The 26,552-nt window shown below is 41.8% G+C and overlaps 1 protein-coding gene across 1 annotated transcript in view; it reads left to right on the forward strand.

Moving 5' to 3' along the window:
• The window catches only part of LOC124162794, a 409,880-nt gene that overhangs the window by 70,138 nt on the left and 313,190 nt on the right, over positions 1–26,552 (forward strand). The window contains exon 2 of the mRNA XM_046539452.1: positions 10,558–10,621. The gene's annotated coding sequence lies outside the window, so the exon portion shown is untranslated. The remainder of the gene's footprint in view (positions 1–10,557; positions 10,622–26,552) is intronic.

A 26,552-nucleotide genomic window follows, 5' to 3' on the forward strand; every position in this document is an offset into this window, starting at 1 on the left:
AGTGCGTCTGTGTGCGTGCGAAAGGCTGGCGATATCGCGAGTCCGGGAGCGCGCGACGGATTGGCGGAGGGGGTTGAAGGATTTTTGGGGGTCGGAGGGGGAAATGGGGTTCGCGCGGACCGATGAGCCAGCGGGAAAGGAGCAACGGGCCTGCGCGTTTCGGAGGTCACGGGCCCATTCGGTTTGCCTCGCGTCACCATTGATGTGAGACTCCATGCTTTCACTGCGAGCAGCAATAATAAATTTTCATCGAGAAACCAGACGGTAAAAATTCTCCATCCACAGAAGCGTTTCGATGAATGATTTATTCCTAAGATTTTAGTTTTTCACGTCGGATAATACTTCTAGGGACTAATAATTCTTCTAGGGGATCTGTACCAGGTTATTAGTGGTTCGTTTCCGCTGAGAAAAATTGGCGGAAACGAATCAGATAACCTGTTGCAGAGCTAGAGGTGATTTCCTAAATGCTTTATTTGACTGTACAGACATTGGCCTCATTCATCAAATATAGATTATTGTCGATTACGATTGAGGTTAAAAAATAGAGAGAACCGTATTTTTGATACGTCGCCTACTTCTAGGGCAATTCGTCGCAAAAAATTGATTGCCCCAACCCTTTCTCAGATAAGCTGTTGACGTCACGATGTCATGCCGAGCTTCACATTGCATCTTCTCTACTCCTACGATTCGCGCATCGAACTCACGTGGTTTGTTGTTGTTTGCATTATCGTGAGCCATTCCTTCCCGCAAAGAATGGTTATACCTGAACAAATAAATGAGGAGGAACTCTAATGACTTCGCTAACTCATGAAAACTGGGTCGCAACTTTCGTTTTTTTATTTGAAAATTATGAGAGAAAGGCTGAATGATGAGTTTTCTTTTTCCTTTGTCATAACTACCGGATTCTGTTAATGAATTGCGATTTCTCGTTTGAGTGAATAACCCCTTTCTCGGGAAGCGTAGCATTCTAATGGGTAGAGCATTGGGCTTTTGGTCGAAAGGTCCCTAATTCCAATCCCGGTCGAGGTACTCGCACACCTCAAAAACAAAATCCTGGAAGTGCGCAGTAACCCAGGGAAATGAGCTAGTACCATTACTCTGAACAACCTACATGCATATTTGGGCTGAAATCACCTATAAATAGCAACCATCAGGTTATATTACTGAGTGAGTTGGATTTTTATGTAAGAACATTTTTTTTTAAGGGAGACCATCTGAATAAATAAATAAATAAATAAGGTTGCTTATCTTGGTGGTAATAATTAAGAAAACCTAATGAAAAAGAGTTTATAGCAGTGTAGTGGTGTTGCTGGATTCTAAAATGATAAAGGTGTAATAGAAATTTCTCGCATCTCCCTCAGTTATTTTCCACATAGCGCGGATGGACGCAGAGAGAGACGTGAGAAAAAGTATAAAAGTCTGCTCAACTTTGAGATACCGCGAAAGCCTTAAGACAAAGAAAGCGGTCGAATATCTTCATGGTTGTAAAGGAAATCCTGAGAAGGTCAATGGTCTATTCTACCATAGAATGGTGCTCAGATGTCTCTAAAAACGGAAATCTCCATTTGGCATGACCGACTGTGGCACCTACTCATGAAGCCGTGTTCGTCGTAGGCTTTCCCATTCCCTTTCACCCCTATCCTTGTTTCGCTTCATCCTGTATGATGGTCATACGATTTCATTAGTTCGCTGCATCTTAATTCCTACAAATATGCATGGGAAATATTTTTGTCAAATATTTCGAGAACGTTAGCTAAATGTATGTTGTGGCTATGGATATTAAAATTTCAGTAATTTTGATAAGAAGTTATTCAATAATAGCAGTATTTATTTATGAAATTTAACGTGGACTTATTGACTTGTAAAATGAATTTGATGCGTTAAGGTTGTTATTCATTGCAATTCGGTTAATGTAAACGTATTAAACTTGCTGTTTTGCTTTAGAGCTTGCCTTTTAGAGCTAGTTTTATGCCAATGTTTTAAAGCGCTCTGGGTATCTATTTTACAAATATATGATAGCAGATTATTAAATTGTAATGTTCTATAATTTTTGTTTCTTATTTGGAACCAAAGAGTTTTAATAGCTATAATGTGTGTGTCTAGTTCCATTAATGTCTTACTCTGTCGAAGAAGAGAGGGAAGTGCTTGAGCACAGATTCAAATGAGATAGCTGTCGTAGATGAAAATAAGACCACTAGGGTAAACATCAAGTTGTACATTTGAGGTGGGCGTGATCTACGATGCAGGCTACGATGTTGCTTTATTTCCCAGTGTGTAGAATTTGCGTGCCAAAAGTGGGTTCATAATCCTTTTTTCTGTCAATCCCCTGGTGAGATGATAGCACATGTCGCTTGTTGCCGGAATAATTTATGGATTTCGCTACGAAGCGTTGGCACATGGGAATTCCAAGCTTTCCACTTTTGTGATGAATGTGCCAAAGAATTTTGGCGTCCGGAATGTGTGAGCCTGCGAGTTCATGTCCAATGGAAATCCACACAATTGTGCGTTTATATGTATTAATGCATGTGCCCGACGCTTTCGTTGAACAAAGAGGAAGAGCCTGCGAATGAAATGGTATATGACGCTTACAATTACGAGCACCGTTCGGGAAATTCTTTATCATTTTTACACAACTTTTCCGGTTACCATTTTTATATTTTCCTTCCTTCTTAGGTGAAATTTGCAATGGTCAACCACATCCTTCCCCAAAGGTTTCATTTGTTTTCACTAGAGACCTCATTGCTATCTCTCACCTCTTATCGTTCTTTCAGCCCTTGCTTTAATTCACCAGGACTGGGAACATGCCAAAAACTCTCTCAACTAGTGAGCATAGATGCCTTAGCGACCTAAGGCCAGAAATGGGCTATTTCTTTTGTGTGAAATGAACCTATATGAATTTATTTAAACACAAATTTCGTATGAGAAACAATGCTAATCAGAAATATGGACCATTGAAAGCTGATCCGAAAAAAATCGAAGCCTTCAAAAATTGTTGATGGATAACGAAGCTGAAGGTCAACGGATCGTGCAAAGTATGAAATAAGCTTACCCGCCAAAGGATGGGAGAAGAGAGAGGTGTGTATACTATGAAACGCAATAGATGACTACGGTGCGGTGGTTCTGCCTCATAATGAGACAGCAAATGCGCGGAAATATAAGGGGGAGAATCGCAGTTAAGCCTCCGTTGGGACACCAAGAGACAATTCTCTAGCCGAATTTAAGAAGGACAAAGAAAAAATCATAACGTGGTATAATAATTGTCGTTAGACAGGCACAAATGTAGGACCGCAGTAAAAAAAAACTCAAGACAATAAAATGTACGCTACGGAATGATGAAAATTGTTGTAATTGAGAGCAGTGGAGAGAAACATGTTGGTCTCGCATTTGGGTTGAATGTCCTCGGTGACAGTCTGTGTGGGGTGAAGCTTGAATTTTCTGCCACTCGACGAGGATGAAAGCGCTGCTGCACGCCACAAATATGGCAGGTGGGGCTCTCTTCCACGCTCAACATTGCCGCACCCCCTTTTTTTCGTTATTTTACACGTTCGCGAGCTACATGACCTCCACACTCCCATATTTTCAGCTTATTTTCCGTCAACAAATCACCCGCAGTTGTCTCCGGTAGTTAAATTGTTTTTGCTTTCAGTTGATGTGTCACGTGAATGGGAATGCGCTCTTCCGAGACGGCGACCTATTTAGAAATGTAGGAAATTTGATGCGCTCACCTATAGCCCTCTTGCTTGATTTATTCATTTTTTGTCGTAAGAAAATTGTGCTCGAGCAGCGGTTATCACTGGGAAAATTTAGGTAAGGACGGTAATAGGCCACGTTGGGTGGTTACGTCTCGCTGACGGTTTCAACTCTCGTTACGAGCCAGGAAAATATTAAAAATTCCTCGCAGTTTATCAGTCACTCGACGAAACAGAAAGGTTCTGCGAAACAAAGCCATAACATCATGATCACGATGAGCTCCGATGCCCGCTTCCCAATCTTCTTTTTGTGAAATGGCCATGGTAGTCCGTAATTTTTGTCCTGAGTTATTTTCTACGAAGCTTAAAACGACCGGGTATTTCTAGTTACCCGGATAAAATTTTCTCTCTTGGGAAAATGTGAATGAGAAAAATTTTGATTCAATATTAAAGCAATTATTATGGTCTTAGTAGTTGCGTTTTTATCAATAAGGTAGGTTTTTAACAGCTTTTTTCCCCCACGGGCAATGTTTTTAATATAAAAAATAATATTCAGTGAGAGCTACGATATTTTCCCTGTGGACTGAATTCGCGGATGAAAAATGCAGAAAGAACTAAGGTATAAGAGGAGAGAATTGAATATTAGCTCTGGAGAGAGAACGAAAACGAATTTTTTCTCCGAATCAAAGAAAAAACTCCCGTAAGAAGAATGAACATAGAAAAATCAACCTTTGACCTTATGGCGGGGGACTACATTTAGAGCTATAACACACGAATTGAAAATTTTCCCTTTGTAGCGGTGTACTTTATATATTCTTCTCATTTATTTATTTTTCTTCTTTTATAAGGAAAGGGAGGCTAGGGAAAATTTGGAAAATAGTTGAAGCTGGTGGTCAAATGCAGTAAGGCTAAATAATAGAGTAAAGACCGCGATATTGAGAAAACCTTTCAAATTATTATTTCAGGAAATGTACTCTTGAGGGACTAATTCAACCCAGTAAAATATTTTTGCATGAGAAAGAAAAATTAATTAAGTCTTTTACAGTTTCCATGCCGATACAAGGGACTAAAAACATTATTATAGAATGAAATGGGTGTACCGGATAGTGAGGGAGGAATTTCATTTAAGACAACAAGATCCTTTGAATTGAAAGTTAAACAATATATTTTTACGCATGTAAACACCGGAGCACCTATTTGAGTCATTATAAGGTTTCTGTTTAGAACAAACTTGATGATGCCGCTAGACATCAATCGTCACGATAAACGTCACAATAAACGTTGTTTATTTTATGTAATTAATATATCCATTACATAATTTATTTTAATTTAATACTGTATCAAGCTATTCTCAATTAAGTTAAGCAATCGCTATTGGGGCTTTTGGTTAACTTTAAAACATTATCTATCGCGGGAATAATTTGGAATGACTGTTAACATTATTCCAGCGTTACTAGCACACAGTTGAAAATACTGAAGCAATGTCTCCATTTGAAAATAACTTATTGTTTCGAAAACATGAAATACTTGAAATAGGATCGAAGTTTTTCCCGGCAAACAAGTTGAAGGAATTCTTCTCGGGATGACGATGCTCGAGTCGAGCCTCGAAACGTCGGCCATGGAAAGCCTCAACCGGTGGAAAACCCGAGAAGAATTCCTACATGAAATACTTGTCTGAAAATGGAGTACTAGTATAGATAGTTATCTAAAACCTGGGGTGGTTCTAACCAAGCATTATTGTGGAGTCGGATTCTTCCAATTCATTATCAAGAAATCGTTGAGAGCGACCATCGGCCAGTCCCCGGCACTCGTTGTCTCAAGGAAGTAGAGAGCTGCGCAGGAGGGAGCATCTGTGAGAGCGAGAGACTCACGGATGAGAGAACAGCAGTTGCCGGCTGATGAGAGCGGTTTCTCCCAAGGGTAGTCGCGTGAGGGTCCCAGATGTGTATTTAAGAGGGAAGACGGTGGTTGGAGCGATGGGGGTGCGTGACTGAATGGGGATCGGCCAAGCGGAAGAAAAATCTTTGGGCTTCAAGGAGAAGGATCTTTTGCTATAACTTCAGAAGATGCGGCCACACTTGGCTGCTTGGAATTTTTTTCGCGAGGAAGCATTTTTATTGCGAAGTCAGCCATTTTCTTCCCTCATCAGACGGTTGTCTTCTGAAGGAGCGCCAATATTGTAAATATCGTCGGTATTGTGATAGGAAAGTGGACTTTCCTGGATTAAATGATCCTTGTAGGTAATAAATATGACCATATTCGTTATTCTTGCTTTTTGTTTCAAATGCCCATTGGTTCAAGTTTCGTTCTAGCTTTGATATTTTCCTGGACTTATTTTGTTGATATTATAACGTTTTTTCTCTACCTGATTTGCTCTTTTAAAAAGTGGTCTAATTGCGAAGACATTTTATGCATATGAATCCGATGAGTAGATGCCCAAAATGAAAAGCCCTACTTTAATTAATGTGGAATGTTGCTTAACCTAATCATTCATAAGTTGATTTTAATTAAAATGGGTGGCATATATTTAAGTACGTATTGATTCATCGATTGATTCTTCACAAGAATAATCTGTCCTTTTCTCTTTACCGTATGATCTGTGAATATATAATAGAATGTACGCATATTATCAATTTGATCCAATATTTTAGACCGAGTGCACTTGACCCTGAGATAATAACTGTATGAGTTATTCTACTACGATCCTCCCTTGCTTAGGTGTTCCCTCACTCAAACTGAAAAAAAGATCACAATTCAGGGGTGGTCGATTATACTCGACGTCATATGGCCTCTTTTCCCATCGCTTCGCTTAGGTACCGGGAATTTGAATCTACCTACAATTTCCTGCATACCCACTGCAGAATCTTTTTTCCAGAACCCCCCAGGCATTGAGCAGGTATCGATTTCATGCCTATTTTCGTTCAACCCTAATGGAAAAAAATCCATCCCTGAAACTCGATATATACCTACGTTCTGGGAACGATCTGAAGTATGGCACGTTTTTTGGTCTAGAGGGCGGCTTGGTGGACAAAAGCAGGGAGTGAAACGAACTCTCTGTACGGGAGAGGAAGATGAAAGGGAGGCTCTCGGGGAAGAAATAGAATTTAGAGCGACGGAGCGAAGGGGATAGAACCGGAAATGGAAAGGAAAAAAAAAGTTATTCGAGACGCTGAAGAAAAAAGTGGGTGCAAGAGAGAGGTATGGTGCGACGAAGAGTGATTGGGCGATTGGTGGGAGAGAGGCTGGTCTGGAGATTGGGCGATTCGGATTCATGGGAATGGGTACGAAGGGGCGGAGTCCAGCGTTGGAAGTGGAGGGGCACTCTGATGTCCGGGTGATTGAGTGGAGCTGCGAGATGCGGTGGGTAGGGTGACGGGGGAGGGAGAGGGTTCTTGAAGAATGACTCTTAAGACGCTTAGAGACTGAGACGGGTGTGTTCGGTGACGAATGGTGAGGTGTTGGGGCGTAAACTTATGGGTGAAGCAGGTTGAGGTCTCTCGATGGGGATGAAATCATGACAAATTCTACGGGAATATACCATTCGATCTTAGATCACGTCTTGCTTTTGTGCCCTGATGATTCTTCCTCAGAGGAGACCCCTAGGTGTCATCAGGGACAGTCCAAGGGGCTAGTCCAATGTGTCTTCATCTTCAGTTTCCACGCAGATTCTCCTTTTTTTATTTTTTTACTTGTCTGATTCCGCAATTAAGCTAGGAATTAAGAAGGAATACATCCTGATTTTATAAAAGGAATGGTGGAGGTTGATACATAGTGGAAATCCATTGTTGGACATTAGGATATACTCCTATCTCCACCCTCCTTAGGTGACCATTAATTCTGGAAATTTCAACTTCTATGTTAGTCTTGATGATGGTGCAATGAGGTAAAACATGTGGACTTCTCCTTTAAATAAAGATTTATGTGAGATGTGAAAAGTATCATTACTTAATATGATTTGATCTTACTAAATTAATTGTATAATTCCAACAATGGCGACTTTATTAACATTTTAAAGAATGTAGTTCATGGGTGTTATTGCGTTTAATATTGTTACGCTTTGTATCTTTCCTAGGAGTTCCAAATTTTCCGGTTTAATATTACATTTTTTCAGAAAATATTCCATTTGCCTTGCATCGGTCATTATTTAATCACGTTCATTATATATTCCATTGATATTTATACGACACTTATCATTCACGAGTGATAATAAATCTTTCCAGCTGATCCTGTTTTCATTTGTCATCGCGATGAAATAATGAGCAACGCTTCAATTATTTGGATGACCAAATGCGAGTTTTCATAATTTAAGACAGGATGTTGTTTCCCCTCAAATTAATATTAATCGATGGGAGCAATCATTTTCAATTCTAAATATTCTATTAAATTTAATTCCATCAACTTTTATAGGTTTATAATGCATGGTTGCTTGGGGTCAGCCATTTTTTGCCTCATCGTCAAGATTCATCACTGATGCATCATATTTGGCAGAAAACTTGAAATTATTTTTTGACGAAAATTTTTAATATTTCGTTTACTTTAATTTTGCGTACCCTTTCTTTTGGGTTGCATCATTTGGCGAAAAGAAGAAAATGCATAATATCAGTAAAAAGTGCTAAATATCCACGGAGAAAAAAATCATTCGCCTTGACCGGGATTCGAATCCGGATCTTCCGATTTGAAATCTTCACTGGCTAAGCACTCGACCGGAAATCGGGAGATCCGTGTTCGAATCCTGGTCAAGGGGAATGATTTTTTTCTCTGCAGATTTTTCGCACAAATTATGCATTGCGGGTAATTCCGTGAAGTTATACTTAAATCAGTAGAAAGGGTGAGCAAATTAAACTTTATACAAATACGGGGGAGACAGAAAAAATTGATCGTTATTTTCAGTTTTTTGAAGTGATACGGGAGAGGAAAATGAGTGAGTTCAGCGTAACAAAGGGGACGTTGACGTAATGGACGTATGCAAACGCTATCAGGGGGCGGAATGAAAAACAGAATAGCATCGAGGCTGAGCTCTACTCGGATGAGTCCTTCCGCCGCGTCGTTAAAATTTATGTCGCATAACTACGGGCGGTTTAATCCATTTTATTTCTTCTCCGCCCATTTAACGGTGAAGTTGGATGAGGCTATAGGCTGGAATAGGTGGGTTAGGTATCTCTATTTAATTCTCCTTTCATTTGGTTATCTCTTCGAGTGTGAAATAGCAATCAGGAGTAGTGAAAAATTGACGTGTTTGAATGTGAATCATTCATTTTGAAAATAATACGGCCGGGGCTCCCAGATTTTTGGTGATAAAGAGAAGTTTTATCACCATTAGTCACTTTGTCGCCCTGAGTTGGAAGATAAAAGGAAGGAACTCATTCCTTAATAAGAAAGTGGATGTTAATAACGTAAGAGTAATCATTTATGGATCTTGGAGATGAAGAGGAGGGAGATAATTTCTGGGTTTTGGAGCAGTGATGCGCTTGTTACAGCAAGTGGATGAAAAGATTATTTAGGGAAGCGGCTGTGGAACAAGACAGTCTATTTCTAACAAAACAGTGTCGGAACAAAATGTGTAACCGTCTTTCTTGTTCTCTTTGAGCCTGGTTTATTGTGTTCGAGAGACTTTAATATTCAAAGCTCTTTTTGGGAATTAGAATAGCATAAATTCAAACAGTATTGTCCTTTCATAGAGTAATACTGCATGGAATTATTTTTTGCTCTTGGATGGAGTATTAAATTTTATATGTTTAGTATAATACGCCATCGTTTTGGTTTTTTTCTTGGACTTAGGATGATTTAAAGGCAACTACGTGAATTGGTAAAATAAGTGCCTGTGTCCGTTAAAAAAATATTCTTTTTGATTTCTCTTCTGTAATTCACATTAATTGTCATGGAAAAAATTCTCTAGCGTCCAGCCGTAAAACCATACGTCCTGCCGCGGGCCCTTGGCTTCCTGGGCCCCTGCGTAGACTATTGTGCTTTACGGTTTCCTTAATTCTCATGACAATTAATCGTGGTTCATGTTGCTAGATTACAAGCCCTCGCAGTCCATTCAGGATAGCACCGCAAACGAGACGATTTCGAGAAGCCACGACCAGTGGGAAAAATTCAACTTGTCCCTCCAAGTCTAGGAATATGTTTGCAATTGATATGAATTGCCGCACCGTTCAAATTTGAAATTTATCACACCATGAATTTATTCTAGTATTTTCTTTCAGCACTACGCCACGTTACACCGAATCCTCAAATCTTTGCGTTCAGCCAGATCGACGCTTAAGGTACTAATGGGCGTGGGAAAATGAAATGTTTTCAGTAATTGAATCATTTGAATATAATAAAGTTTTCGGACGTATCAATTTCAGGTGATAATTCTTCAAGTAATTATTTTTATTTTGAAGCTTAACTTGGCATTTATTAATGAAAACCGTGCTTCTGTGATTCAATACCTTTACTAGAATACTTTCATTCAGATTACTCTCTTAATTTCTTCTACAGTAGAGTAATTCGTTTAACTGCAGATTAATTGTTATGTGATGGATACGGATCACTGTTATGATATCCTAATTACCCGTTAGATTATTTATCAGACACTCGGCAATGCTGAATTCCTACATGGACAAATTGTTGGTATAATTTTTCTGAACGAGGTTTTTGCGTAACATTGCAACCTTTTGACTCAGAAGATGCGTGAAGGAGTATTGGCTATTTATTTCTGTACATGTTTACGTGCTAGTAACTGTTTAAAAAAGAAAAAGAGAATACTTACAGTAGATGAATACTAATGTTTTGTTTGTATTTTAAATGAATACTTGTTTGAAAATTTTATTTATTTAAGATGATTATCGTTATAAGAAGGCAATATATTTCTATTTATTTACAGGGGATAACGAAGTTTTTACCGCACGCATCGTCCTCGAGATTGGATTTTGGAATTGGTGGATGAGGTAAGTGAATGGGGGGCCAATTCGTGGTAAATTTTGTGCATTTTTGTCAGTATTTGTCAGTTAAATATAATAAAATATCTCCCGGTAATTTTCTCTAAAGAATTTTCTCTAAAGAATTTTCTCATGGATAGCTTAAGGATCATTTCTTATCATGCATTAATTTGAATAATGATATACCTCTTGAGACTCATGATAGCGGAGATAATGTCAGTTGAATGGAAACGCCAGGTCAAATCGCAATTAATTTCTTTCTAAAATGTTCTGAGAGAGCGTATTGTTTGAATGTTGGGTTCGCGAGGAATGGGGGAGGAAATAGGATGGAGTGAAAAGAACACGATGAAATGCAGATTCTTATGAATTATATTTGAAATTATATTGTCATAAAATTGTGGAGTCTTCGGTTAATTTTAGATACCAAAAAATGTGTTCAATTTTTTGAAGTGCCAGATTGAAATTTTTTCCAAATGAAACCTTTATCTTACGTTTAGGAAAGCGCATTGGGACCGAACGCTGACATACGAGATAAAACGAGGCCTTTCCTCTGATTTGATTCTAAAGACCATTGAAAATGGCCATAAACACGCAATTACGCTGTTGAAGGCATTGTCATCAAGTTTCCAATCCCAGATGTAGCGCCGGTTCGCAGGAGAAGGATATTCAAAATAACGTTCGCTCACTTCGAGGTTCAAACCACAACTCTTTATTCTCTCCCTTTTACAACGGGCCCCAAAAGCCCTTCTCCCGTCGAGGGCTTCACGCCCCCACCTCCTGGGTTTCCCCCAAGAGTCCATGTCCTGAGTAGCGGACAGCGCTCCGCTACACTGCCCCCTCCTTTCAAAGGCGTCGCGCCCTCGCGACGGTCAGCATAGCTGGAACCTTCGCTGTCCTCGGATCTCGGAAAGTTGGCGCCTTTATCTCCTTACCTCTGAAACGAAAAGAAAAGAGACCACCCCCCGGAATTACTCCTTCCTCAGAGCCCGGCTTGAAACCTTTCTGGCTCCCTTGTCACCCGTCTGGGATATCGCATGGTCGGCTCAATAACCGCTTCAGCTGGTGGCTCCTCTCTCGCTGCCGGAGTCGCTTGGCCCTCCTGTGTTGGTGGAATGGAGAAAAACTTCCATCCACCCCCTCCGCGGACGACCGGTTTTTCCCTCGCTGTCTCGGCCTCTCTTGGCCCATCTTTTGTCTCTTCAACTCCGTCCGTATTCTCACATTCCTTTTCCGTGTCTCCTCCCGGTCTTTCCTCCCACCTTTTGAGTCGGTTGAAGTGTACCACTAGGCGGCGGCGAGGATTATCCACCTTCTTCACTCGGTACGTGACCTCGGACAATTTCCGTATGATTTGGAAAGGACCCGTCCAGGGGCGATGGAATTTGCGACACTTCCCTCTTGCCGTAGCGGGATCGTGGAGCCATACCCTTTCCCCTTCCTCAAAGGGTGCACCGTGACACCGGCGGTCGTATTGTTCTTTTTGCCGGAGGTGGGCCGACCCAAGCCTCTGTCGTGCGAGATCATGGGCTTTCTCGAGGCTCTCTCGCAAGCGTCTCACAAAGTCGCCTTCTTTCGCCACCCCCCTCTGCACGTCAGGGATCCCCCACTCTAACTCAATAGGGAGGCGCACTTCTCTCCCAAACATAAGGAAATAAGGTGTAAATCCTGTGCTGCTGTGTTTGGCCGACCGATAGGCTAGCATGACGGAATCCAAATGCTCATCCCATTCGGATTCCATATCCGTCCACTGGCTCAACATAGCTAATAATGTTCTATTGAACCGCTCGACTTGGCCGTCCGACTGCGGGTGGTAGGGTGATGTTCTTGTTTTTACCGCCCCAATCACTTTACACATCTCTTGGAAGAGGCGGGATTCGAATTGGCGTCCTTGATCAGTATGGATTTCCCGTGGCACTCCCCACCTGCACACGAAGCCCTTAACATGATGCGCCACTGTTTCCGCCTCTTGGTTATGCATGGCATACGCTTCGGTCCACTTGGTGAACTCGTCAGCGACCACCAATATATATTTATTTCCCAACTTTGTTTGAGGAAGTGGTCCTAAAATGTCCATGGAAATCCTTTCCATCGGTCCTCCCGTCGGGCAATGACCCAGTGGTGCTCGTTGCTGGTGAGGCGGGGATTTCCGACGCGAACAATCTTCACACGTGCGGCACCAAATTTCCACGTCTTTTGTGTATCCGGGCCAATAGTAGCGCTCTCTCACTTTACCTAGAGTTTTCTCATACCCTAAATGGCCTCCGACGGGCGAATCGTGCAAAGCCCGAAGAATTTCGTCCCTCGCCTCAGCAGGCACTATTATCTGTAAACGTTCGGCGTCTCTTCCTTCTTCTTCCCACCTTCGGAAGAGAGCCCCATCCTTAAACACTAGCCTATCCCATTGTGTCCACAAAGCCTTCGCCTTCGGGCAGTCACCCCTCCTCTCTCCCTCGGACGGCCGAATTCCTGCTTCGAGTGCTTCCATTACCCTTCTCAGCATGGGGTCTTTTCTTTGCCTGTCCCTCACGCTTTCACTGGGGGCCTCTAAGACGGCGTCGATTTCCGCTGACATCAGCTCCCCCTCTCCCCGGGCGCACTGTTTACAAACAGACCGGGATAAACCGTCGGCATTTCCATGTTTGTTTCCCGGCCGATGCACCACTAAAAAGTCATACTCCGACAATTGCTCAAGCCAGCGAGCAACTTGTCCTTCCGGTTCTCGAAACGATCTCAACCACTGTAGGGAATTATGATCGGTGCGCACCACAAACCGTTTGCCTAATAAATATTGGCGAAAATGGCGGGTAGAATTGACTACCGCCAAAAGTTCACGCCTCGTCACACAATATTGTTTTTCGGCGCGTGAGAGCGTCCGACTATAATAGGCCACAACCCTTTCCTCGCCTTCCTGTCTCTGGCTGAGTACGGCCCCGATACCCATCCCGCTAGCGTCACAGTCGAGCGTAAATTCGCAGTCCATCCGCGGGAAGGCCAAAATCGGTGAACACGTTAGCTTTCGCTTAAGAGTCTGAAAGGCGTCTTCACATTCTGCACTCCATTTAAATAAGGCATGCTTTTCGGTCAACCTGTGAAGGGGGCAGGCTATCTGTGAAAAGTCTCTAATGAACCGCCTGTAGTAAGACACAGTTCCTAGGAACGCCCTAAGCTCCTCAAGGGATGCTGGAGATCGCCATTGTGTGATCGCGGCAATTTTATCAGGATCCGTCGCAACACCATTTTTGGAGACTATATGGCCTAAAAATTTCACAGATGGTTTCATGATTTGGCACTTCTCAGGCTTAATTTTCAGTCCCGCCTTCCTTAGGCGTATCAACACATCTGTTAGCCTTTCTACGTGCTCCCTAAAATCCCTTCCGAAAATAATGACGTCATCCAAGTACACCAAACAAGACCTCCACTGTGCACCCGCGAGCACTAGGTCCATTAGTCTTTGGAATGTACTGGGTCCGTTGCACAATCCGAAGGGCAGCACTTTAAACTGATATAGACCGTCACCAGTGGTAAAGGCTGTCTTTTCTCGATCAACTTCCGCGACCTCGCACTGCCAGTATCCTGACGCCATATCTATTGTGGAGAAAGCTGTTGCGCCGGCGAGCGAATCGAGAATGTCGTCCATGCGGGGGAGGGGATAAGCATCTTTGTGAGTCACGGAATTCAGACGCCTATAATCAACGCAAAATCGCGTCGATCCGTCTTTCTTTTTCACAAGAACGATCGGTGAACTCCAAGGAGATGATGATTCTTCGATTATATCGTCCCTCATCATTTCCTCTACGATTCGTCGCACTTCTCCGCGTCTGTGGATTGGCAATCGCCTGGGAGGTTGCCGAATCGGGGACACATCACTAGTCTCTATTGTGTGCTTAAGAATGTTTGTACGCCCTAAGTCGTAGGGTCCTCGAGAGCACACATCTGAAAACTCATTCAACACTGTTTTGAGTTGCTCTATTTCCGCTTCACTAATATCGGCACAGTTTAAGTCAAAGAGGGAAGATGCTGGGGGAAGATGCGCGTTCTCCAGACTAAAAACGGGCTTTTGACATGTTTCCACTTGTTCTCCACAACACTCGTGCAATACGCCCACTTTCGTGTCTTTGTATAGAGTCACTGTCTCTCCCAAGGGATTCAGGAAAAGCATATTCACGGTATCCTTCACGTTATGCAATATCCGCGCACCGAAAACGCCATAACGCTCTAAAAGTTTTGGGTTTGGCTCGATTATCCCCACTTTTTCTTTGAACCCCGGGTCCGAGCTCACCCAACACTCCACTACCACTTCGTGGTGAGGAGGAAGAACAACGTTCTCCTTCAACGTCACTGCGCAGCCCCACTCGCACTTTCCCTCACTTGTAAGAAAAGGCACCGCTTTTCCGCGGAGAAGAATGCAATTCCGGGAAAAAGCCACGTCACACTGATGTGCTCGCAGAAAATCGGCACCCAGGAGGCATCCCTTCGATAGGCGCGGGGCGATGAGCACATCATGAGAGAACTCTTCCCCTCCGATCTGAAGTATCACTTCACCCTTCCCAAGCACCCGTAATGGCTCCCCATTCGCCGTTATTAGTGTCACATTGTCTGTTATGATTTTCCCCGAATTTTCGGTGCGGCTCCATATTTCTTCCGATATCAATGACACTGCCGCTCCCGTGTCTATTAGTATCTCGACGGGGATCCCCGAAACGGATCCGCGCACCAGGGGCACTGACTCGGACAAAATTGTCCAAATTTCCTTAACTCCGCGTCCTCCGACGCCCTCGGGCGGTGAAGTAGTGTCTCGGTTTCCTTTTCCGTCTGCGGCCGAGAAGGTTACCGTCTCCTCGGCCTCCCATCGTTTCCCGAGAAGGAAAGCCGTGGGCATTCGGCCCTCAGATGGCCCTCCTCGCCGCACATCCAACAGCGCGGCCGATCTCTGCGCCTCACACTGGAATTAGGGCGCCGCCTCTCCGGAGCGGGAGCGGGGTCGTGGTCCTCACCACTCGACATAACCATCCCTCGTAGAAATTGCAACACCTCTCTCATTGTCTCTGAGTTCTGTGTCAACGCGGCCTCCACTCTGTCCTCGCGACCACACCCTCGACTCCCCACACCGATATCCTGTGACCTGACGAGCGTCGCCGGCGCCAACGCATTCACTCCCCTGGTGGATGACTCGGCGAAATGGATTGCCTCCATCTCGATTGCAACGCCGATTGCTTCCTCGAGGCTAGCAGGTCTCGCCTGCTTCACCCACACCCGAATGTTCCCGTCGAGCCCATCGAGGAAGCGGTCGCGCACTACGGCCTTTCTCGCATCCTCGGGCCAGGAAGGGTATGCGCGCCGAGCAAGGCGCCCGAGGTCCGTGGCAAAGGCGGCGATGTCTTCTCCGGGGTTGCGCGCCCTTTGGACGAATCGCGCCTTCTCCTTCTCGCTCGCTTCCCTTGGGTTGAAGCGCCGCCCCAACGCCTCCCGCGCCTTTTCATAGCTCCCTCTGTTTTCCTCCGGCAGATCACGAAACGCCGAGAGAGCGTTTCCTGTGAGGCAGAGTCTCAGGTAGAGCGTCTTCTGCTCCTCAGGCCATTTATTTATTTCCGCCACTGTCTCAAATTGGAAGACCCAGTCTTCCCACTCCTCCGCACCACTAAACTTCTCCGGCATCACCATACCCGCCATGGCTGCCGCCGCCGAACCGCACGCAAAATCTCAGGATCGAGAACACAATCCTACCGACTGCGCCAATGTAGCGCCGGTTCGCAGGAGAAGGATATTCAAAATAACGTTCGCTCACTTCGAGGTTCAAACCACAACTCTTTATTCTCTCCCTTTTACAACGGGCCCCAAAAGCCCTTCTCCCGTCGAGGGCTTCACGCCCCCACCTCCTGGGTTTCCCCCAAGAGTCCATGTCCTGAGTAGCGGACAGCGCTCCGCTACACCAGAGAATGCGTCGAGAATAAAACGAGCACTACCGAAAATGAAATTTCTTCCGCAGATGGTGCCAGTGGTTGTAACTCTTCTTCACCAGTTGATTCTTTATCGACGGAAATTTGGGAAAAGGCTGCTTTTGTTGAGGGAGATTCCTTCTAAACGTTCACCTCTTTTAATTCCCGGAAACACTCCTCTGGGAGATAAGAGATCAATAGGAGATTGCCCATTCACAACGTTTGAGAAGATTATAGCCTCTTCATATAACATGCTCTATCAGCTCCATGTTTTGACCGTCTTAGGTAAAGAATTTTTTTGCTTTTCCCTGCTCTGCTGATTCCCTGCGCTGCTGTTTTCTTGCAGGCTAGATTCTGGGGAAGATAGTTTTTATTTCAGTATTAACTAAGGATAGAATGGATCTGTGCAGAAAGGCACGTTCAGTGCCGTTAGTATAGAAACTCTAAATATAAGTATACCCTATATTTAACCATATATTTATGTTATAATAGCTGTATTGAGTACCATGCATAGTTAAAAGAAAAAGGAGATATGGCTTTTAAAGCGTATATCTTTCTTTTAAGGCCGTGTACCTCCATTATAATTACCTCCCTTTCATCTTTATCCTGCTCCGAAGGCATGGCTAAATGGGATGACAGCCACAATAATAGTCATTATGACTTCGCACAGTTAATTTCAGGTATGGTGCCCATCAGTTCACAATCTCACTTTTCTTATATGCTTGGATCTACTCCGACCCAATGATATTGCGCATATACATTTACAGTCTTACTATGCTATCATTTTTGAAATTTCTTCTACCTTAACAGTTAGCTATCAACGTTTAAGTACCTGGTTCAACGCCTTTTGAATCTACCCTATTTTCTTCAATATTTAAATCATTAAAAAAATCCTATTATTAATGTTTGCATATTTCGCATATTGCATGTTTTTGCCCAACCTCTGTGCCAACTCATCCAACATTGATATTTGTAATAAAACAGTTTTATTAGTACATAAATGAAAGAATCTGCGGTGGTTGTTCAGTCAAGGTGACTATCTCGAATGCATTAAAGATCACCTGGGTTATTTATAATGCACTAGTAATGCAATAGTAATGCAATAGTAACCCAGAGTATGCTCCTATACGGAAGTGAGGCATGGACAATGACCGCAGCGGAGAAAGCAAGGATAGAGGCCTTCGAAATGTGGTGCTACAGAAGAATGATGAAAATCAAATGGATCGACAGAGTTAGTAACGAGGAAGTCCTAAGAAGAGTAGGAGAGAAGAGAAGCCTCATGAAAACCTTAATAAGAAGACGGAACAACCTTATATCAACAACCACATCCTGAGACATGATGGCCTGATGAAGACAATCGTCGAAGGACAAGTGGAAGGTAAGAATGGAAAAGGAAGACCTCGAACAAAATATATGGAACAAGTGAAGAGAGATGTGAAAGAGAAGAAATAAGTAGGTGTGAAAAGATTAGCTGAAAGGAGAATAGAGTGGAGAGCTGCGTCAAACCAATCCTAGGATTGTTGACCAATGATGATGAGTGTTAAAATGAAGTTACGATATTTATGACCGAAGAAGAAGTTTTATTAGGTGAAAATATCACGGTATAAGGTATGGTATATGCCATAATATTGCAGTGCTGCAGGTTTTGGGATGTTGGAAGTCATTTACTTCATCGTTGTTTGTAAAAAATCATGGGATTGTTGGAAGCAGATCACCGCAAAAGGCTCTTAAAATTTTCATGGAATCATGAATGTTAAATTTTAAACTCTTCATCACCTGATCCACGGTTATTATATGAAGCATTTCTTTTTCCAAAATTACTTCACCACCGACGGTTGTCTTCATAATTCAATCATGATTTTTTATTCAGTCGCCCCGTAGTTTTGGTTGGGTTTTCAAAGGACTTTCTCTATTGAATTACTAAATTATAATATTTTGCGTATGGAGAGATGTTGCTTATCCATTATTCTTCATTAAATTTTGATATTTTCCTTATCATGCTTGATTTTAGACATTCTGTACAAAGAAAAATTAGACTGAGTAAATTAAAGCATAAAGAGTTGAAGAATATTTTTTTGTTTACATAAAGCCACTTATTTCTTTCGAATGGCTTTTTTTTGCACACAGCATATGATTTTAGCGTTCCTATGTCTCTTTAAAGTATTCATATGTCAACATCAATGTGTTGGTCAAAAAAGAGATATTTTATTTAGACTTTTACATCGGCAATATAACCTCCGTGGTTTACGATAGCTGAGCCAGTACCAGTCAGCGGACTTAGCCTAGCTGACCATGCTGTTCCCTCCGACCTTTTGGGTAACACGAAGCACGCCCACGCACGCGATTGTTTCGATGGCTTGGCGTTATATTGGCAGTTTTCCTAGGGTCCATTCTTCCCTAAAGCGGTGTCAGTGTTTGCAGGCGAAAGGAAGATAAGCCGTGACCGCGCAGTAAAAGACGATCGGATAAAGGGGGACTAAGGGAATAGCGATGATTCTGGGAAGCTCTTGAAAGGGGAAAGTGGAGCGGAAGGTAAAGAAACAAGCAGGAGCCATAAGCGGCGCACGGAATGAACATCGCTGTAGAGAGTGAACGTGATGGTGAAAACCTCTGTACGTTTGTGTGTTGCGGTAACTCGCTTTCAAAGGTCTCAGCAATCCTCTGATGTTTTGAATCGCCAGAGGAGTTAGTTTTATCCTCTCGTTCTTAGTATGTGGCCACTATGGCAATCATGCCACAAAGTCAATGAGAGCAGTTGGAGAATATTTAACGTGCACGGTTTGTATTTATGTGCATTTTTAGCCATTAATTTTTCCATGAATGGCATGGCAACTATGGACGAAGCATAAACGGATAAATATTGCTACACGTAAAAGGATACAAATAAAGTTTTTCTTATTATCAGTGTATGACATGCTGATTATGTTTGATTAGCCGGTACATGTAGTTAAATTCACTCGTGATTCAACTTTATTTAGCATTGCTAGATGTGTACAAAAGTTCCCCTCGACAAATTACTTTCTTTTCTTTCTATGATTACTTCGTAACGAGAAGAGAAAGATGGAAATATGTGCCGATGGAAATTCCTTAAAAAACCTGTATGAGCCTGGGCGAGTTAAATCCTCATGTTTGAGTGAGAAATTGTCTTTCAATTTCTACTTCAAGGTATCATTCACCTCTTCGCTCAATTTATGTTGACCTAGAAGCGTGAACCGATTGAAGATATGCATTAATTCATTCAAATTTTGGTAAGAAACAAATTTTATCTTATTCTATCGCTATATGATATCTATGAAATTGTACACTATCTGGATAGGTGTATTCGTTTTATGGTTGTTCACATATGATACTCTTTAACCTTATAACATTTTTTTGATTCCCCCTCTGTCACCATCATGTCATCTATATCCTTGGTTATTGTAGTGTGACTTGGTTGTTGTAGTCCTGTGCGTCCGTTTTCATTCTTCCTCGTGTGGAGCACATTCTTTTGCATCTCACTATCCTTTTTAAAATTTTATGATTCCCCCGTCACTCCCAGCAGCGCTATCGCTGAACCATCTGCGCCGAAAAATCGTCCTCTCTGCAGTATACCCACGTTCAGACTCTTTTACGAGCCTCAGCTATGCAAAACAACCGAAAGTCTCCGAGGCCTCTATTCGTCTTTCCCGCCGTGCTCAGTCGTCGAGAAAGACTCGGTTCATTATGCCTCTGCCTCCACGACTGACGCTTCATCCTTAAATTGAGGACCTTCCCGATGTGTCTTTCGCTCTTTCAAATATTCGTATTTTCCTTTGATGGTAGTCAAGAGAACGTGGTAGCCTTGTGGGTAGAGCGCTTGTTTTCGGATCTTGTAAGGAACTTGGGTAGATGTTCATGTTATTGTACAGCTTTTTCTCATTTTTAATGAGTGCTGAGTAATATTTCTGTTTTATCTCTTATCTGTGTGTTATTACACAGTAATATTTCCAATCATCCTGCAAGTGTTCTTCCGGACGAGGAAATGATGCGTTTTCAAACCTCTGGTAAAGCCTTAGTACACCTCATGCAAAAAATCCTCGGAGCGCTTCGAGGTCCGCGTAAAGAGAGAGCCTTCTATCATGAATGCGCGGAATTCGTGCATGTAGCTTATAATACTCATATGTTTTCTCGTATTTTTTGCGTTCGTCTGTTTTAATCTCATGAAGATGTCGTTGAATGTTAGCGAAAATGTCTATAATATGCCAATTCTTAACAAAAATGGGATGAAAGTAATGAGTTTCCTGATAGGAGTTATCTTTTCATGACGAATTATTTCCTTCAGGTGCGTATTCTTTGAAATAATAGTCGACGCACTCAATATCAAAACATTTATATACCATTTCTTAGTTTTATTTACGCATTAGCTGCATCTAATATCCTGAGAATTTTATGATGAATTTAATGTGACCTTGAATTAATCATCGAATTTCATTTAATGTTGTGTGAATAAAATGCATCCGACGGACTTCTATTTGTTGCAAAATGTGATCATTCTGGTTTTTTGTAAAAATTAAAAACTTGTTTGGCCAATTCCTTGAAGAGATTTTTCTATGTTCAATGTAGGCAGGATAATATTTCTGTATTTAGTCTCGCTTGAGTGTGTTCATTTCACCTTATCATCTCCGTTCGCCGTCCGGGTGTTCCGAGGCTATGGCCACATCCCTAATACATTCCCTCGGGCCGTGTGGCCGTTCTTTTCGGTGCGAAGGGGCAGCATGGGCCCATTAGGTCCGTTTATGATGACTCGAGGGGAAAAGGCGCGGTTGTTAGTGGCCCTTTTGGGTAAGCAGCGGCAGCGACCATGGGGAGGTTTGAGCTGGCCAAAATGCGTGGTCAACGAGGCAAGAGAATTATCCCTTTCACGCTAAGTGCCCCTCAAATTCCACACTCACTCCTCTGGATTCTCTTCAAGGGTCAAATTTTTTGGCCTGAACTCAGTTCATGAACGTGATTCGTAAATTTATCGCTGGATATGGTGCATATTCTTTTTACCACGTTTTTCATCTCTTTTCAGGAGCCACCGTAATATACGTAAAAATCACCATACATTATTTTAGCCTACTTCAATGTTATGAATCGGTAAGCTTGAAAACTTTGACGTAATTCGAGATGAGGAGTTAAATAATCCCTCTAAGCACAAAAATATTTGTGATTTCTTAATTTCAACTTGATTACGAATACTTTTACGGCGTTACCGAAGATTTTATCTGAAAATTCTCACTTGTCCATCATTGCAATGATAGCTCTTGATCGTAATTTCATTAGACGAGACAAATTTGAACTTCATTTAAAATGCTGAAAATCATATTTACGATAAATATTTCATAAGGGCTTTAAAGCATTCCATTGTGTTAATGTGTATCATTTTCGGAAAATTTCCATTACAGAAAGGCAAAAATATCCATAAAACATTTCAGTTTCGAATTTCACAGAATATTCCCCATATTTCACAGCATATTCGTGGGTATGCCTGAAATGGTTTTATTCAAAATTGATATATGATCACGTGCTGTCGCAGAAACAAAATCCCTCTAAGTAGCCCTTAAAACATGTAAAAGAAATGTGATCGTAATTTTCTGTAAAAAGTTTCTTAATTTTTCATATATTCTAATCAAAAAAGTTGTCTATATATATTCGAGGAGGGAATCATGAGAACAATGTGAACAGGGTGGAACTGAATCCATCAATTTAAAATAAGAATGCTTGATACTTGATTTCGCCGGTAGGTGTCGGGGTGATCGTCAAACTCCCGCTTCATCGGCTTTATTCCTGCTCGACATCCCTCCTGCTCGCGTCCCTCTCTCTCTTCAGTCCTTCTCCGGTCGTCAGCTTCGCGAGGCGTAAATCTTACAAAAACAAAGAGCGCCTCCCTTTCGGGAACCGCGCCGAATATTTGATAATCTCCCTCGCAGCTTTCTCGCGCTTCCACTTTCCATGCTGCGACTCCCCCTATTATTCACTCACCTCCCCCTCTCTCCCGGATTCACCCCCGCCCCTCCGTTCCCCTCTTCCCACCCCTCCCCCTTCCCCCTTTTCGCTGAATAGCACGTACAAACTCGAGGCTCTCGCGTACTCCCCACCCTCCTCTCTTCCTATTCTTTTCCTTCTCCCTTACTCCACTTATCCCGCACCAATGTGGCCTCTTCCATTCCTATTCTCAGAATTTCCTTTCTCAATTTCCTCGTTCGATACCTGCGGTGACCGTGTTGCATCATATGATGATCCCTGCGCCTCTGGTTGGTCTCACCGACGAGTGATTTCTACATTAACGTTTTGCTAGAAAGCTATCTGTAAAAAGATATCCTTAGAAAGCTTGTTTGGTTGTCGATTTCCTTTGACGCAAAATAATACAAAAATAATGTTCAGTATATTTTGTGTGAGTACCAATGTGAGGAGACACTACTGCTTAGACACTGTGATATCATGGTGATTATATGTTAGCTTGCCAATTTTTAAATGTTTAAAAATCTCGAGCTACTGAACAAACCCTCAGGATCCATTTTGATCTCTATGGAAGAAAGTTTGTAATTTTATAGTACAGTAATGAAGAGGGATCCTGTGAATCGTAAAGTTGACGGCAAATGTTTTGAATGTGTGGAAAATCCATGATTTATCTGTAAAAATTAGTTGGTTTCAACATGGATTGAGTTATTTACAGGTGAGATAAAAGAAGATTTATGGCCATAGGAGGGAATCGGGGTGATTGAAAATATTTCTAATTATGACAGAATCTTTGGGAATTATAATGCGCCTATCAATTTGAGTTTGAAATTCATTTTTGGCTATGTAAAATCAATTTTCCATTACAAACTGAAGTAATTTTACATTCTAAATGATAATTAAAATAACAGTAATCATATTTAATAAGCTTTATTTGCTCTTTTATTATAATTCCTTATTTCATGAGGATGTTTCATTTAAACTTACTGGGATAGTGTATCTGTGTATCAGAAAAAACCTAAATTTTGGCGATCGTATTAAAGCTACATCGTCATCTTTTACTCAAACAAGAATTAGAGTTGGTTATTCGATCACTCTGTGGTTTTCCCGTTTAATCAATATTAAACACGCTGATAAATAATTAATTACATTTTGATTGCTTAATATTATTTATCTAGTAAAATTTAATTCTATCATGAAGAATCTAATTATCATAAATCATGCTTCAGCAATTGCAAAAATTGGTGATATTTAGTAATAAAGAGCTTCAGTCATTCTTTTTTAATCCATTTCGCTTGGACATAAAAAAAATTAAAGACATTATTAAGTGCGATTTAAATCTTTTATTACTTACTCTTTAGTGCGACTACAATCAACTAGAGTGGATCTTTAACGAAATGCCATAAAATGGCAACTGGGCGTGAGAATTGATATTTTAGCTCATCATTTTACGCTGATTGTTTTTCTTCAGTAACTTTTTAACCTGTTAACTAAGAAAGTAATTGAAGAACTATGACTTCATTTTTCCTCATAATTTATTTGACAGCTCATCATTTTGACGCGGCACGTCATCATTAGGGATTAAAAAACACAGAAAAATATAGTTATGTCAATGAAAAGTCCACCATGTAATTCCAAAGACTACTTTTGAGCAAAGATAGATTTTTTGAAAGCAGAGTTTAACGGATTTAATTCAATTTTTGCGGGAAAATATCAGAAATACCGTTATTTTTCCGCATGTATAACTGGAGCATCTTTCCCCTTGAAAAACTGCTGCGAGGTCGTTCGTTTTCATCATCCATAGACCTCATCACATCAAAGCTGTCTCCTTGTGAACATATATGCCTTACTACCTCAATTCGGACGAGCGGAATACTTAGCTTCGGTTTCATCCCATCTCTCAACCTATTTCTCGTGCTCCTCGAGTGTCTTTCCTTGCAGTATTTTCTTCCCCATTACGCTACTTTTCTCCTTAATTGCACCTTTTTGGATATACCATTGAGTGGAAGTCCATCTCATGCTTCTTGCATTCCTTAGGTATGCATACGACCGCTAATAGTGAAGTAAATCAGTTTACAATTGTAATTTCGCACTAAGACGACGTTGAAACTTGGTGAAAAAAGTGCAACTCACGATGAAAATAGAAATTTTCGTTGGAAATTCTAAGAATGAATTTTGCTCTGCTGAGTTGATTGAACAGAATGGTACAAAATAGAAGGTAAGTTTATAGAAATATAACAGGCGATTACATAGCTATGTCACGTTGTGAATGCACAAAAATTGTCTCATTGAACCTTTGAAGGCGTCTTTTGTGAAATGAAAACATGTAAGCCTGGAATACCCGTGTGCCTACTTCGATGTTTATGTTTTCACATCGGAGTGTTGACTTCAAATGAAGTTATTTTACTTTCTCCTCTTAAGGATATGTAATTAGGATTAAAAAGGCGAGTTTTACATACTCATATTTGTTGCTTCAGAGATTGTCATATTGAGAAAATGATGCTGTAAAAGCATATTTGCTCTTAAGTATTGGATCCGTTATTAACAGGTGTTTAATTTTTTCCAAGATAGATGCCTTTGTTGCGCATTTCTAGAAGGTAAGAAAATTCTCTCATCATGAAACACGCGTGTCTCCAGTACAGTTGGTTCTCCTTAAATCATGGCCATTTAACAGTATGAACTGTCTCTTTTTTTAAGAAACAGTTTTAGAGGCAAAATAGATGGGCTATATGGCCCTAATCTTTTCTCAATTACGGAGGATACTCAAATACTATTAAAATGACATACTCTAAAGAGTACCCCGATACTCACTCGGTACATACTCTAACTCATACCATGGCACTCTTTATGAATTTATAGCTCCAATCTCTATACGCTGAGATCTGACTTTAACAAATGCTTTTTTTCCGTAAGAAAGTCTTGGGTTATACCATTTATTTTCATCTGTGACGTCTTCTAAGCGCACTTCACACCTATGGCACACGTGTTGTGTTTTAATTTCCTTGCTTTCTCTTCTTTGAATACATTCCCGTTCCTCTTGTTCCTACAAGGGTTGATTCCCTTTCAAGTCTCCTGGACTCTCTCTTGAAAATAAAAAAAAGAACTCCTCTTTGACATTCGGCAGAATACAATTTACTCCCAAGTTCCTTTGCTCGCCAGGTGGAACTTTTACTCGGGGGGATGCATTCTCCGCCGTCGCTCCTTTTGTAGCCAAGCATTCGGTGATTCTGCGCATGCGTCCCATCGGGTGTGATACACTCCTCCCCCAACCGGCTTCACTCATAATAGAGCCGCCAAACGGATTTTGATCGATGGCAGCTGCCACCTTTGCGCGGGCAATTACGGTACCCGAACCACCGATATGGACGGCGCGAGGAGATGGAAGATTAATGCCCAGCCTCGCATGCATCTCTTCGTGGCCCAGAGCGAAATCATTTTCACGGCTTTGTAGTGTCCGCAGCAGTGCACTTGCCGGCGATGTGACACTGCTCTCCGATGTCAAATGGCAATTTTAAGGGATTGATGTGGTAGAGGGCGAATCGAGGATCACGTGCATACCACAGATTTACATGGAGCGTGGGATGATGGTCTGTTAAGGGGACTCATCACCCCCACCTGATTGGTCTTTTCCTTGGTGTATCACCACCTTAAAGCTGAAAAGAAAAATTATGGCCGTGATTAAAAACTTTTCGGTTTATTTTATCTGAGCGGCTCCAACATTTTCTGATCGGTACCGGTCGCTTTCTCGTTGAAATCTGGTGAGGAAGGGATTCTTTTTCTGTATCTTCCTTTATTTTTTTTATTTATTCCATGCCACTGAAAATAGTACACATTGGCCTTTTACATCGGGATTATAAAACATTTCAATATTGACACGTACCTGAACAACGATGCCGTGGGTAGGGGCAACCTGCTCAGGCGAGACTCGAACCCGTGGCCTTTTGTTCGGCGGGAGAGGACTTTACCCCGCCGCAACCGAAGCCGGCGAGGTTCTGTATGGGGTAGATTCGTATTAGTTCTGTATTTGGCGGAGTGACCCAAAACGT

The sequence above is a fragment of the Ischnura elegans genome, chromosome 1, assembly GCF_921293095.1.
Source record: "Ischnura elegans chromosome 1, ioIscEleg1.1, whole genome shotgun sequence".
NCBI classification, from domain to species: domain Eukaryota; kingdom Metazoa; phylum Arthropoda; class Insecta; order Odonata; family Coenagrionidae; genus Ischnura; species Ischnura elegans.